Genomic DNA, 14,548 nt, shown 5'->3' on the forward strand with positions numbered 1-14,548 from the left:
TTTGTCCAATTCCCGCTCCCTTTTCTTCTTAAAGTCTCCACTGTCTTCTTTATAACCTTATAACCCTCCCTTTTGCACACAATGTGGTTAGCTCAGGCACAGGGAAAGCCTCATAAGGTAGGAAGACTTCTATTGTACACAGATATAATATGAACACCTACATAATAACAGCTGCTGTTTACTGACCATCCACAATGTGCCAGGCATTTTACAAATGTCAACTCAGTTCTCATAAGCTATAGTATTAAAAAAAAAAAAGCTATAGTATTATTAAGTACATTTTAAGGATAAGCAAAACTGTGGAGGTGAGGTAAGATGGCCAAATTCTTCCAGAACAAGGATTTGAATCCAGGTCTATCCAAGTCTGCCCTACTCAGCAGGCCGCATTACTAACCAGTATGAACCAACATCACCAAGCCCAACACCTCCCTCCTTTCTCTCCAACCCCACCTCACATTCCACCTGACCACCTCCTCCACATCCCAGAACACGGATGCCACCTCTGCTCTGTTCCAAGCTGCAGCACCCTTTCTCACATGCCCCTCCCCCACAGCCACACCCTCTGTATTCAAGACTTGCACTGAGCCCACCTCCTCTCCATCCAATCCTCTCCCAGCCTGCTCTGCTAATAGGAGCTTTACCCTCCTCCTCCTACTTCCCCCACTGGTGTGCACAGCTCTGACTTACGCTCCGCTTGTCCACTTGCACACATTAGCCATCACGGACCCAAACAGACTGCAACAGAAAGCAGATGGGAGTATTTCTCCTCTGAACCTCCCATCACGTCCAAGGGTGGCAGATAGGTCTCCTCTCTTCACAGCACCTACTTCTGGAATGACGAATGTGGCTCACTCAGCTCCAGCATTTAGAGCCACGAAAGCTAACAGACTGCTGACATGTCTCTGCGGCCAGCCTCTGCGGATTCTCATTAGAAGCTGCTCCTCCCCGAGGAGAAGGGATGTGCTAAGCATCTCCCGCACACCAGGTGCTGTGTTAGACCCTTTACAAATATGTTATGTCCTTTGGTTCTCCAAACCACCTAAGGAGAAGAGGATTTATCATCTGCACTTTATGGAAGACACAAGTGGGCTCAGGTCAATCACTGCTGGAGTCAAGATTCAAATCCCGTTCTGCTCACCTATGAAGCCAGCCCTCTTTTCACTGTACCGCACTGTCAGAGGGAGCAAAGGAGGCAATACTTACCTACCCTCATATAGGTGTTGCTGAGTGTGCAAGGCACTTCTAGGTGTACGATCTCTACTCCCCTTCTGAAGGATAGGACTCACCTTTTAACTCTGTTCATGGGCTTTTCTTCCCCTTCCAAAGAAGGAAGACCTTTTCTGGTCCCTTTTGTGATTAAAACCCTTAGGGAGTAAAATACATCTTGGAAACAGGAAAGGGAGTAAGGGGTTTATCTACCCCACTGCTGGTCATTCTAAACTAAAAGGCTGATATATCACACTGATATATCACACACCCCAAGCAACTCATAACTCATACATTCCTCTGGTACCTCGCAGAACTGGTCTCTACTGCTTCTTCTGCTGGTATTCCATGCTGCATTCTCCTACTGAGGAGAGCTTAACTTGCTCTCCTTGGAACTAATTGCTTCAGGGTCATTGAATGTAAATGCCTCTGGCTAGGACTCTGTCTCTCTGCTCTGGTCTCCCAATTTTTCACACCAGGCCCTCTTCTAGGATCCCAGTTACTCAACTTCATTCCTAAACAGGATAACATAAAGGTAATAATCCACAAGTCGCAGGCATATATCTCACACCTAAATATTGGCATGATAAATAGGTTCATCCTTCTCTGGATCTTAGGCTACAAAATACTTGGGTCTCAGTAAAAGACTAGGAACAACAACAAAAAACACAGCAAAACAAAATGAAATACCATCCCTCCTAGCTTACTAGCTAAAAATTTAGAGGAGGAATGATGAGATATGCCTGGATTGACCAATCAATAAATAGCCAGATGTGGGGTGCCTGGGTGGCTCAGTTGGTTAAGCATCTAACTATTGATTTCAGCTCAAGTCATAATCTCAGGGTCCTGAGATTAAGCTTTTGTCAGACTCCATGCTCAGTGGAAAGCCGTCTTAAGAGTCTCCAGGTTCCCTCCACCTACCCCCTGTGCCTCTCTCTCTCTCTCTCTCTTTTCCCCTCTTACATGCTTTCCCTCTTCCCCTTCCCTCCTGCACTCTCTCTCCTTAAAAATTAAATAAATAAATAAATAAATAAATAGCCAGATGTGACCTTGACAAAATTGGAGAACTGGCCTAACTGTAGAGTTCTGAGTCTAAATCGCTGTATATCATTTCTCTGGCAGATCCTCAAGCTCCACACTCCCTTTCTTGGCTGCTCTCTAGGGCTGGATATCAAACCATTTAGGATTGTGTGGCCAAAGAAAGAAGGGGGTGGACCATGACCTTCACAATTAGCTGAGGCAGCCACAAGCTGAGGCTTTCTTCACTGATAGGTGTATTAAGTTTTCCTGTTGCTACAATTGCTCCTTTAGCAAAAGGTACGAATCTTTTCTTCTTTAAATGATAAGGGTTAGGGTTTGCTGCTTTTGTTTACCACATACCCAGAAAAAGAAAATAAAGTAATCTGTATTGATGGGAAATTGCTGTTAATAGATCAAATAATACCTGGATCAAACCCTTGAAATTAACAGAATTAAGTCTGCAGAAAGCCACATAGCCCATAGGTAAAGATTATTGGGAAAAACACAGGATGCTTTGCTGAAGATAATGACAATGTAGCCTGAGGAGGTAACAAATGAAAAAGGCTGTACATTCATTGCAGTCAGAAGGCAAAGGGCCACTGCTTTTGCTAACAAAGATAGTATCACTGACACATGTTGCTGAGATGTTCAGCCAACTCAGACCAGGAAAAGGAAACACTCACCACCTGATCACAATCTTTTTTTTTTTTTTAAGATTTTATTTATTCATGAGAGACACAGACAGAGAGAAGCAGAGACACAGAGGGAGAAGCAGGCTTCCATGCAAGGAGCCCAACATGGGACTCAATCCCAGGTCTCCAGGATCACACCCTAGCCTGAAGGCTGTGCTAAACTGCTGAGTCACCCAGGCTGCCCACCTGACCACAATCTTGATGAAGCCAAATGGACCAGCACTAGAAGGACAAGCCAATCAATCTTGAAGTTTACCCAATCTCTGACCAATCAGAAGAACCCATAACCCCAAGCCCCCTACCCTTGATTTTTGCCCTTACAAATTCTCACTTGCAAACCATTGGGGAGTTTGGGACTGTTTTCCTAGGTAGTGCCACACCAGTAAGTAAGCCTATCTTTCTGCACTGCAAAAGCTTGGTGTCAGTTTTGTTTTGTTTTATTAATTGTCTTGCTGCATATAAGCAAAACCAACTCTCATTTGGTTATACCCTTTGCATTTCCATTTTTTTAAAATTTATTTGAGAGAGAGAGAGAGAGAGAGGCAGAGACACAGGCAGAGGGAGAAGCAGGCTCCATGCCAGGAGCCCGACATGGGACTTGATCCCGGGACTCCAGGATCACGCCCTGGGCCAAAGGCAAGTGCCAAACCACTGAGCCACCCAGGGATCCCGACCCTTTGCATTTACCAATGCCAAGGAGATATATACAGAAATGGAGCAACAGCAGCCGTTAGAATGGTGGATAACTGCAAAAGCAACCACGAATACATCCCAGTTTTCTCTCATTGGCCTTTCACGGAAATCATGAGAATTAGTGCTCCCCTGGCACCTGAACAGCAATATACTGCCAACATCAAGTAGTAGCGAGCTTGTTTACAACATTCTTCAGGAAAGATGGGAAGGAGCTGTTCTCAGGGCAGAAACTGGAGATATGGCTGCAGAGCTCACTAACCTAGGCCAAAAGTCAATGCCTCAGAGCCATGGTTTACTCATCTGTAAAATGAGAATGGCCATAATTGCAGAGACAGCTTAGCCTATTGCAATAGAAAAATTTAGACTTTTGGGGGCACCTGGATGGCTCAGCTGGTTAAGCATCCAACTCTGGATTTCAGTTAAGGTCACGATCTCAGGGTCATGCGATCAAGCCCCGTGTTGAGTCCTGTGTCAAGCTCAGTGTCAGGCTCCACACTCAGTGGTGAGTCTGCTTGAGACTCTCTCTCCCTCTACACCCCATCCATGCTCTCTCTCTCTCAAAAAAATAAATCTTTTAAAAAGAATAATATAGACTTTTCGACACACTTGATCCTAAATACACTCACAGTATAACCTTGAGTTACTTAATTTCCCTGAAGCTATAATTGGTGGTGATAATTGAGTTTGAGAGAGATCTGTTGAGACAACTAGGTAGCGGCTTATATAAAGTGCTTATTACAGTACAAGCATATAAGACATGCCCGATAAATGAAAATGGTCTATTAGCAGTTACTGGATGTTTGCTTACACTTTGGCTACAATATTACTTACAATTGTACTGAATACTTCACATAAATCATCTTGTCATACTTGCTTTTGCTTTCTCTACCCCTCAAAATATTTTTATGAAGATAAAACAAATATATATTTTTATATGGAAATATGAGCACAGGAAAAGTCCTAAAAGGATATACATAAAAATGTAGTGGTTATCTCATAGAGCTATGTTTATGGATGATTTTTTTTTAAGATTTTATTTAGTCACGAGAGACACAAAGAAAGAAGCAGAGACAGGCAGAGGGAGAAGCAGGCTCCCTGCGGTCAGCCCCATGTGGGACTTGATCCCAGGATCCCGGGATCATGACCTGAGCCAAAGGCAGATGCTCAATCACTGAGGCACCCAGGCATCCCTTACAGATGATTTTTGTCTTATTTTTACTTACCTTCCTTTTCAAACTTTTCTACAAACATCACTGATGCCATTTTGGTTCTGGTTTCTTTTTTATGCCAAAATACTAAAAAAACAAACAAACCTACATGAGTCATTTCTTTTGGACATAAGAGCTAACAAAAGCTTTGCTTTCTCTTAGGAGCTTGCATGTGTTTTTCTTTTAATTTATTTATGTATTTATTTTTAAAGATTTTATTTTTAAGTAATCTCTATACCCAACATGGGGCCCAAACTCACATCCCTGAGATCAGGAGTCACGTGCCTCACTGACTGGGCCAGCCATATTATTTTTCTTTTTAATAATAAATGTTAGCTAGGGGCAGCCCGGGTGGCTCAGCGGTTTAGCGCCACCTTCAGCCTAGGGCCTGATCCTGGAGACCTGGGATGGAGTCCCACATCAGGCTCCCTCTGCCTGTGTCTCTCTCTCTCTGTGTGTGTCTTCCATGAATTAAAAAAAAAAAAAAAAAAAAAAAAAAGTTAGCTAATGGTATACCCTCTTCACCTTGCCAAGGGAACTAAAGGCAGATTTTTATTTTATTTCATTTTTCTGAGCCAATTTTTTTTTAAAGATCTTATTTATTTATTCATGAGAGACACAAAGAGCCAGAGACGCAGGCAGAGGGAGAAGCAGGCTCCATGAAGGGAGCCCCACGTGGGACTCAATCCGGGGTCTCCAGGATCAGGCCCTGGACTGAAGGTGGCACTAAACCACTGAGCCACCAGGGCTGCCCTGAGCCAAATTTTAATTCAATCATTCAATTAGGTCCTTAACTCTTTGTATATTTCTCTTCAATTTCTCCGCCTGCCCTAGTCTTGACTTTCTATTCTAATTTATATTTGTCTTATCCTGATTTTATATTTTATTACTTTTCTCAGTGTTTGTCATAAGCCACCACAAACCCTTTATAGAATGAAGCCTGGTATACAAACACACACATATACAACTGCTAATTTTTAAGAATTGCTGTTGCCCATGTATTTCATTGCACATTTCACACATTCCACAGAGTTCTTGGTTACAACATTAATGATAGAATTATAGTAATCTTTAAATTCTATTTCTGATATTAAAAAAAAAAAGTAAGGGTACCTGCGTGGCTTAGTTGGTTAAGTGTCTGACTCTTGATTTTGACTCAGGTCATGATCCCAGGGTCATGAGATTGAGCCCCAAGTGGGCTCCACACTGGGCATGGAGTTGCTTAAGATTCTCTTTCTCCTCTGTCTCTGCCCCTCCTCCTCCCCCACTCTCAATAAATAAATAAATAAATAAATAAATAAATAAATAAATATTTAAATTTTTTCAAAAATGCAAAACCACAAAATCTCCCTGTAATGACATAATTTTAAAAGCCTTAGAATTGGGTCACTTTTATTAAATGTTCAATTCTCAAAATTTTGTGTATATTTTATATTTATATAATTATTAAATTTATATATAATATATTTTTATGATATATAAAATTTTTAGAATTTTTTTTTATGATAGTCACAGAGAGAGAGAGAGAGGCAGAGACACAGGCAGAGGGAGAAGTGGTTCCATGCACTGGGAGCCCGACGTGGGATTCGATCCCGGGTCTCCAGGATCGCGCCCTGGGCCAAAGGCAGGCACCAAACCGCTGCGCCACCCAGGGATCCCTAGAATATGTTTTTTAATTTTAAAACCTCCACACTATTCCTCTCCTTCCCTACCTACTCCACTAAATTCTGACACATGTAAGCAATAGCAAGCCCAACAAAGTCACTCCTAAGGAAAGAGGTCAGAGGCACTAATAAAACCACTCTCTCAAAACCCTGGAATAGAAATTCAAGAGGTCCTCAATCAGAACCTAATGCTACAGCCAATGAATCATCCCACAGTAACTTTATGCCACCATTCTTAAACGAGGGGCCTCCTTCAGGCTGGGGAAATAGGAAGTTGGCAATTTCCTACTCCTGGAAAAGATACTGAGGCAGTCAATTCATAAATACTTAAGATGTTTACCAACTCCAAGAGAACAGTTCAAATACACAAGGGATGGCCTCTGCCAGCACCTCCTCTCCCTACATCAGGTCCTTTTATCAGGAATCCATAGGAAGCCCAAACAGTTTCACAGTTCTTGCTTCCCGGCTGTTGTCATACCTACTATCTTTGTCATCATAGGCAAATGCCAGCAGAGGCCTTTTGCAGTACCAATGCATGCCAAGGTCAGAGACCCACACTACATTTCTTGCTTGTCTCTTATGGAAATCAATATAGAAAAACCAATAAATTATGTTAATAAGAAAAATGTACATTTATTAATATTTGCCGACATTAACTGACTTAACCTGATTAATAACCCTATAAGATAGATACAACATTACATTTGTATTTACTGAGAGCATTTTACTGAGAGCACTGAGGTACAGAGAGGTCATAAGCCAGTACGTGACAGAACAAGATTTGAATGTAGGCCAGTTAACTTAAGAACCTATGCTCTGAATCCCTATTCTCTATTCCCTGGGAAAACAGTAATAGCAGCTGATGTTTGTTGAGCACCCCTTATGAATCAGATAAATTATATTTTATTGAACGCCAATGACAACCTAGCAAGGCAGTTTTCTTTTTAAATTTTTAATTGCAAACAGTAAAATTAGCTTTTTTTCATGTACAGTTCTGTGAGATTTTAAACATGCATGCATTTTTTTTTAAATTTTTATTTATTTATGTATGATAGACACAGAGAGAGAAAGAGGCAGAGACACAGGCAGAGGGAGAAGCAGGCTCCATGCACCGGGAGCCCGATGTGGGACTCGATCCCAGGTCTCCAGGATCGCGCCCTGGGCCAAAGGCAGGCGCTAAACCGCTGCGCCACCCAGGGATCGCTATGCATGCATTTTTATAACCATTACCACAGATAGGATATAGAATAATCCCAACCAAGGAAATAATTCCCTTGTGGCTAGCCCTTTGTACTCAAACTTCCAACTCTAACTCCTGGCAACCACTGATCTGGTCTCTGTGCCTCTATTTTTTCCTTTTCCAGAATGTTATAGAAATAAAATATTATGTAACCTTTTGAGACAAGGTTTTTTCCTTACTTAACACATCTAAGATTCACCCATGTCTCTGTGTGCCTCAATAGTTCATTCCTCTCTATTGCTAAGGAGTATTCCACTGTGTGAATATACCACAGTTTGTTTATTTATCCATTGACAGACATTTGGATGGTTTCCAGCTTTTGACAACTTTAAGTTACTCTGCTACACACACACACACACACACACACACACACACAGATGTTTGTGTGAACATAAGTTTTCATATCTCTAGGATAAATCCCTAGAAGTAGAATTTCTAGGTCATATAATACTTATATGTTTAACTTGTTGAAACAATTGTCAAGCTGTTTTCCAAAATGGCAGTACCATCTGGCATTCCTACCAGAAATAGGAATGTTCCAGTTACTCCACATCAGCACTTCATGTTGTCAGTATTTTTTAATTTAGCCATTCTAATGAGTATGAATATTTCATTGTAGTTTTAAACATTACTAGTGGTGTTGAGCGTCTTTTTAGTTGTTTATTTGCCGTCTTTATATCCTCTATGGGGAAAAGTCTGTTCAAATTTTTTGCCCACTTTTTATATTGGTTTGGTTAAGTTTTGCTGAGTTTTGAGAGTTCTTTTTTTTTTAAAGATTTTATTTATTTATTCCTGAGAGACACAGAGAGAGAGGCAGAGATACAGGCAGAGGGAGAAGCAGGCTCCATGCGGGAAGCGGGACTGATCCTGGATCTCCAGGATCACATCCTGGGACGAAGGCGGCACTAAACCGCTGAGCCACTGGGGCTGCCCAAGTTTTGAGAGTTCTTTAAGTACTTCAGACACAAATAAATTTTCTTATGTATGTTTGCAAATAATTTCTCCCAATACGGGGTTGGCTTTCTACCCCTCTTAACAGTGTTATTTTGCAAAGCAAGAGTTTTTCATTTTCACTAGGTCCAATACATCAACTTTTACTTTATGGATCAAGCTTATGTTACATCATCTGAGAAATATTTACCTAACCCAACAGGAAAATTATTTTCTGCGATTTTTCTTTCTAGGAGCTTTATACTTTTATGTCTTACAGGTAGGTCTGTCATCCATTTGGAGTTAATTTTTGTATGCAACATAAGGTGTAGGTTGAGGCTCACTTTTTTGCATGTGAGTAATCAATCCAGCACCATTTGCTAAAGACTGTCCTTTGTCCATTGGACTGCCATTGCACTTTTGTCAAAAATCGGTTGGCTCTATTCATGATTTTATATTGTGTGTGTGTGTGTGTATATATATATATATATATATATATATATATATATATATTTCATTTGTCTATATGACTTTCCTTTCACCAATATGCTGTCAACACAGCTGCTTTACAGTATATCTTAACACAGGTAGTGAAATCCTCTCTGCTTTTTCAAAACTGTTTGTTTTTCTAGTTCCTTTCCATATAAATTTTAGAATCAGCTATATCTACAAAGAAGCTCTCATAGTCCTTTCGGGTTGCTTTAAGAGAATATCATAGAATGGGTGACTTACAAACAACAGAAACTGATTTCTCTCAGTTCTGGAGGCTGGTAAGTCTAATATCAAGAACCTGTAGATTCAGTGTCTGGTGAGAGCCGCTTGCAGTTTTACGGATGGCTGTCTTCTCACTGTATCCTTACATGGTAAAAGAGGCAAAGGAGCTCTCTGGGGTCTCTTTTGTAAGGGCACTATGCCATTCATGAGGGTTCCACACTAATGACCTAATCACTTCCCAAAGTCCCCACCTCCAAATACCATCCCACTGAGGATTAGGTTTCAACATATGAATTGTAGGAGAGTTAAGAGCATAAATATTCATTCTGTAGAATAAGCTTTCAGAGGCTTTGATTGGGATCGCTTTAAATCCTTAAGTCAATTTAGGAAGAATTAACGATATTGAGTCTTCCAGCCCATGAACACAATATGTTTCCATATTTATCCAGGTCTTCTCTAATTAGTGTTTGGTAAAGCATTAATTTCAATCTCACTATATAAATAAATAGATGATTTAACTAAGGTCATACTTTGTAATGGTGCCAGCATTTTGAAATAAGTTTCATCTGCCTCCAAGGATTTAATTCTTTCCACTAAACCACACTGCCTTACAAATAGATTGGTTGTTTTTTTTTTTTTGCAAATGTTTTATTTCTTTGATTCATTGAAATAATATGACTTTTCCCCAAGCTGTTATTCCTTCAGCTGTTTTTTTAAATCAATATCAGGATTATGATTAAAATTAAAATAGAAAAATGCTTACAGTATGCTGTTTAAAAATGCAGGATATAGGGATCCCTGGGTGGCGCAGCGGTTTGGTGCCTGCCTTTGGCCCAGGGTGCGATACTGGAGACCCAGGATCGAATCCCACATCAGGCTCCCGGTGCATGGAGCCTGCTTCTCCCTCTGCCTGTGTCTCTGCCTCTCTGTCTCTCTCTCTGTGACTATCATAAATAAATAAAAAATTTAAAAAAAATAAAAATGCAGGATATAAAATTATATCTACTATATGATACCACCCACATAAAAAATACATATATAGAAAAAATGCAATGCATTATAATATATTAAAATTGTTAATGATTATGACATAGGCAGGCCAGGTCCAAGGACCTCAAGCAGGTCCCACAGGACCAGTCAAGAGGAAACCTGGTTTCACATAGGATGGAATCAAATGCAAGCCAGGAAGAAATGAAAGTAGAGTTTATTGAATAATGTAAGTGATAGACTATAGCAGAAAAAATGGCTGGGAGACTCAGAAAGGGAGAAGTCTCCCCATTGCTCGGGGTTAGGGGCCTATATTGGAAAGGGGTCCAGGATATGTGTTCTTTCAGGAATCCAGGGTAGGATCCAATCAAGGCAAATGTGAGGTGAACAATAGGTGTTATTTCTTAAGTCGCCAAAATTAGGGGGTATTGATACCAGTGTTGACAAAGGTTTGTTCTAAGCTAATATCCTGTAATATGCTCAGGATCTGGTTCTTCTTAGAAGTTATCAGGTGTATGGGGGCCTGTGACAAAATTCAGAGAATGATTAACTTTCTTGCATCCACCTTGGAGTGGGAACATAGCTTCTTTGGCTTATTCAGATGCAAGGTGAAATACAGAACATGAGTAAATGGGGCCTAGGAGAGAAACAGAGCATTTCCAAAATGGAGTCCCTTCAGTTTCCTTACTCAATTCTGAGTTATAGATCTATGGGTAATTGTTAATTTCTTCTTTATATCTGTCAGCATATCTAAATGTTCTACAATGAGCAAATATTATTACTATTACTTAACATATAAAGACATGCTCATTGCACAAGATTGATACAAGAATAAGATATCATATGTACCTTTCACCCCCTATCCACTTCATGCTCCCAATGTATTGAGCCTGATGTATATACTTCAAGGACTATTTCTAATCACTTAATTTTAGTATATTTTGACTAAATGGGAACACATCACACAACACATTGATTTGCTACTTTCTCTTCTCATTCAGTTATCTTATCTTGCCCATCTTATACTTCAATACCTGTAACTCTTCCTCATTCTTTGGTACCTCATACTATAGGATGAAACTGTAACTTATTTAATTATTCCCTTTCTAATGAAAATTTAGGCTATCATTTATGCTATTCAATGATGCTGTAATTGACATTCATGTTATTACTTATATAAGAACACTGTTTTTGTTTTAACTTGGGTTATAGAAAAAAATCATATATTAAAGGTATCATGCTGAACTGTTTTTTGAAAAGTAATGCAGCTATATTTGTAATATCCCTAAAATATTGTAAGTGAATTAGTCACATTTACTTGTTTTAAGTGAAGTAGATAATTAAAAGAAACTTGCACACAGATGGCATGGGGAAAACGATTCATCCAGTGGTGCTAAGAGCATACACTGAAATAACCTTTCTGCAAGGTGGTTTAGTCTTTCATAAAATATGAACAACTCTAATCCATCAATCCCATCCCACTTTAGTGGTTTACTCAAAAGGATGATCACATGAGTAAAATAGAAGTACATAAAGGATAATCACCGCTGTATTCTTTATTATACATAAAGATTAGAAACCACCTATTAGTTGGAAATTTTAAGTACATTCTGGTATAGTCAATGGAATTTTAAGTAACCATTAAAATTGACAGTAGAGCTCAGTAGCCATTGCCATGAGAAGCAAAAACATACTGCTAGGGAGATGAACAGGCTACAGAGCAGCAGGAGAGTATCCCTATTACATGAATAAAGAGTTACATAAAATTGCTGCATATCTGGATGGCTGGACAATGCTCACCAGAATGGTATTCTTCACAGTGGTTAACTCTTTCTTTTATATATTTTTTAAAGTGGGCACCACACTCAGCATGGAGCCTAATGTAGGGCCTGAACTCAGGACCCAGAGATCAAGACTTGAACTAAAATCAAGAATCAGATTCTTAACCAACTGAGCCACCCAAGCATCACATTCTTTTACATTTTTTTATTGGAGTAAAATTCATATACCATAAATTCCAAATCTTTTCTCCAACTGTGTCCTTTTTTTTCAACATTGTTTTGGCTATACTGGGATCCCCTGCATTTTTACTTTATTTTCCTTATTACTACCTCACCAGCATTAGCATGAAAGAATTTGTCTTCTTAAGGGACGCCTGGGTAGCTCAGTGGTTGAGGGTCTGCCTTCGGCTCAGGGAATGATCCCGGGGTCCTGGGATGGAATCCTGCATCAGGGAGTCTGCTTCTCTCTCTGCCTATGTCTCTGCCTCTCTCTCTGTATCTCTCATGGATAAATAAATAAAATCTTTGAAAAACAAAGAATTTGACTCCTTAAGACAGGTTTTATGTTATGACTATCACTACCAGGTAATGAGGGAGCAAAGGGTTTTGGAACAGTATCAGGTATCAAGGAAAAGCTATTTATGTAAAATATTTTACATTTTAATAATTGAATTCTTCCATAATGATGACATTTTTTAAATATAGAGTAGGAGAAATGAAGACTCACCTGTGGTGTCATCATATAGACCATCTCTAGTCATGTGTATTTCTTTTTATCTTTTTCCTATATATAAACCTAAACAAGTATATTTTTCATGTAATTTAGAGAATTAACAAAATATTTATGCTTCACTTCAAAAAAAAAAAAACGAAACGAAAACAAAGCAGAACTTGAAAATGGAAAATTGAGAGAACAGTATTCATTTTACAAAAGAATTCTCTCAGACTTTTATTTTTCAATGTGGCTTTATTGTTTGTGGAAATGTTATAGTCTTGAAATATTCAAACTATAGGGACGCCCGGGTGGCTCAGCAGTTGAGTGTCTGCCTTCAGCTCAGGGCATGGTCCTAGAGTCCTGGGATAGAGTCCCACATCGGGCTCCCTGAGTGGAGCCTGCTTCTCCCTCTGTCTGTGTTTCTGCCTCTCTCTCTTTGTCTCTCATGAATAAATAAAGAAAATCTTTTTTAAAAACCTCAAACTATACATAAAAATTTTTAATTTTTAAATTAAACTTAAAATTCTCCTATTTAAAGTTAATTAGTATTGGGATACAGTGATAGAAAAGAAACTTATAAATTAAAAGAAGTTGACTTTGCTAGCCTAGGGAAAAGACCTGACCTATCTCCTTCAAAGATTCATTCAAGATAGTCCTAGTCAGTAGAAGGGAACTACCATTTATGGATCACAACTAGAAGTCCAGTACATTCACCTATAAATTTCCCCATCAGTCCTTACAATACTCTCAGACACATTTTAACCCCATTTTACAGATAGAGAAATGGAAAATAAGAGAGATTAGCCAAAGTGTCAAAGCTATTACATGGATGAGTAAAAAATATGTAATGAAGTTTCACTCCAAAACCACTTAATCTTTTACACAGGCATTAATCATTCACACATCATCTTCAGAATTTTTGTCCTATCCACTATCAGCTACACTTTTCTTTATTCAATAATTTTTTTAAAGTAGGCTCTACAACCAACGTGGGCCTTGAACTTATAACCCCAAGATCAAGAGTCACATGCTCTACAACTGAGACAACCGGGCACCCCTCTTTATTCAATAATTTTTAAGTGGGCTCATTTTTTTTACTTAAATAAATTTAGTTAATCATAGGTAATAAATTCAATGACCTGGCTATATGTTTTTAGTAAGCTTGAAAATACACCCCCCACTCTGTGTTTGTCTCACTCTTCTCAGTCCTACTCTCTTATTCACCCCTATCCTTCTCCTCACCACAGTCTCTATCCTCTCCCCTCTCCTCATCCAAACACCTTCTCCCTCCTTATTCCTCCTCCTTCCTTCTCCTCATTCCCACCCCATCTTCTTCTGTACCACCATTCTCTCCTCACCACCACAATACACTTATCTATCTCCCTTCTCCCTGGCTCACCCTTGAGCCCTGATAGCTAACTGATAGGTCCTGGTCCAGCAAGAAGACACAGACCATTTTGTTCAAGGACTCCAAGGCCAGGAAGGCTCAATGGCAACATATACCCTATGCCAGGAACTCTCACATCTTGCTGTGGATGTAGAACAGCTCAGAATCCTAAACACTTATAGGACAGGCTTTAAGTCACTGAGTTCCAGAGGGCCACTGAACCTCGACTGCTGGTCCTGAGATAGGATCCCATTGCTGCCAGAACCACCACAAGGAGCACCTGATCAACAAAATCACTGTGAACCATAGCC

This window comes from Nyctereutes procyonoides, unplaced genomic scaffold, assembly GCF_905146905.1.
Source record: "Nyctereutes procyonoides isolate TBG_1078 unplaced genomic scaffold, NYPRO_anot_genome, whole genome shotgun sequence".
Taxonomy (NCBI): Eukaryota; Metazoa; Chordata; class Mammalia; order Carnivora; family Canidae; genus Nyctereutes; species Nyctereutes procyonoides.